Here is a 2,410-nt window from a genome sequence, read left to right as displayed (position 1 = left end):
ATCCTCGCACTCGACGCCAACTTTCTGCGTTCGAAAGCTGAACGGAAAGTGGCGTCTAGTTCACACTTATAACAAGCTGAACAACGCAACGGTGCCGGCCTAAACACCAATCCCACGAAAGGATGTGTTGTTAAACAACATGGCCGGTAGCGTACTGTACAGTGCGCTGGATTTGGTAGACGTATACTACTAGATCCTGATGCGAGAGAGTGACATCCCGCTCACCGCGGTAAGCACTACAAGCGGCATGCTTTGGGAGTGGCTCGTCATGCCGCAGGGCTTGTCTAACGCCCCGGCGACGTTCAATCGCCTGGTGACGCAATTGTTCCGCCCTTTGCATACCTTCGTACAGACGTACTTCGACGACATATTCGTCCATAGCCGTGCCGAGGGGGCAAGACGGCCATGTAGGTGCAGCTAGGACACCTCCGTCGAGTGTTGGACGGAATGCGAGCAAACAAGCTCTACGCCAACATCGACAAGTGTGTTTTCGCGTCACCAGAGATTAAAGTTCTCGGTTGCTTCGTAAGCAACGTGGGTGTTCGGGCTGACCCAGACAAGGTCAAGGCCATAGCAGCAAGGCCAACGCCCCGATGCCAAAAGGATCTTCGAAAGTGGTTGGGCTTGGCCAACTACCTTCACAACTACAGTGCAGGGTACGCGGGCTTCGCTAAGCCCTTGTCGGGCTCCTTAAGAAGGACGTCGACTGGCTCTGGGAGCAAGAGCACCAGGATGCTTTTGACAGCATCAAGGCCAGTCTCCAAGAGACCCCTGTCCTGGCCCTGCCAGACGAGACGAAGCCGTTCAGCGTCATCTGCGATGCCTCCGATTACGCTATCGGGTGTGCATTGCTGCAGGCCGACACGGCTGGACATAAACGAGTCATCTCGCTTCAGTTCAGGCAGCTCAAAGCCGCCGAACGGAACTACCCTGTCCACGACAAGAAGCTCCTCGTAATGAAATATGCCCTTGTGAAGCTTCGTGTTCACCTTCTGGGCTCCCGGCCCTTCGTGATCTACACAGACCACGCGTCCTTGAGGACGGCGATTAACTCGCCTCACCTCTCCCAAAGGATGGCGAGGTGACTGTCCTTCTTCGCGAAATACAACTTCCGCGTCGAGTACAAGCCGGGCAAGCCGGGCAAGCTGAACGTGCTTGCGGACGCCCTCTCTCGGTGTCCTGACTACGAGTTGGCCCACATCACACGGGTGACAACGGATCTTTATGATCGGATACACATGGCGTATCGGGACGATGAGGCTGTCGCGCCTATCGCCAAGTTCCTCACGGCAGGAATGAGCGCGAAGTCCGACTGGCTTTCGTCACGACAGCGCTCACGGCTCCACCGAAATGAGTTGAAGGATGGCCTCCTCTATTACCGGGTGGAGCCCAATGAACCTCCACGGGTGGTCGTACCCAACGACGAGGATCTGAGGTTCGATATCCTCGCGGAGGCGCACGACGCGCCCTCCAGCGGCCACTTGGGTCGCGAGAAGACCTTTCTGTCGGTCTCTCAGGCCTTCTGGTGGACCCACATGTACAAGTGGGTCGCCCGATACGTGAAGACATGCGAAACATGTCAGCGGGCTAAACCCGCAGGGCACGCTTCGGCTCCGTTACAAAGCACTGCCCGTACCGGCTGACTGTTGGAAGTCGATGAGTCTTTACTTCATCTTTGGACTTCCCGCCGACGGACACGGCAACACCGGAATTTTGGTGTTCGTGTGTCGGCTGAGCAAGATGGTACATCTTGCTCCTGTTCTCGTCACTGTTACGGGCGAGCAAACCGCAAGGTTGTTCGTTGATGGCGTGTTCCTCTATCACGGTCTCCCGGAGACGGTTGTCTCGGACCGAGACCCGCGGTTCACGACTGTGTTTTGGAAAACGCTGTTTCCTTTACTGGGAACTCGTCTGCAGATGTCCACTGCGGACCATCCGCAGACAGACGGCCAGACAGAGCGCGTCAATCGAGTGCTCGAGGACACTCTGCGCAGTGTGTGCGCGGCAGCACCACGTACGAGTGCCTCTCACTCTTCGAGGAGACACTGACTCCTCTATATTAATTGGGGGAGAGGCTCGGAAAGCCCTTTCCTCCCAGGTCTTGGATGTGAGACCAGTTTCGCTGCGGAAACAAGTGGAATCCTTTATGGATACCAAGCTGAGCATTGTCAGCAGGATCCGCGATGCCATGGCAGCGGCCCAGGATAGACAAAAGGAGTAATCGGACAAACATGGAAGAGGAAACTTAAGTGTATTTAAAGTGGGGGACTTAGTGTTACTAGACACGAGGAACCTACCTCGTTAAACTGTCAGTTCTGTCGGCAGCAACAAGCTGAAGCATCGCTTTTTCGGACCATTTGCAGTCCTGGCCAGACATGGTGCGTCGTACACCATCGACCTGCCTAAGTCA

This window comes from Phytophthora infestans, genomic scaffold, assembly GCF_000142945.1.
Source record: "Phytophthora infestans T30-4 supercont1.3 genomic scaffold, whole genome shotgun sequence".
In the NCBI taxonomy this organism is placed as follows: Eukaryota; Oomycota; class Peronosporomycetes; order Peronosporales; family Peronosporaceae; genus Phytophthora; species Phytophthora infestans.
Note: the sequence above shows the minus strand (reverse complement) of the source record.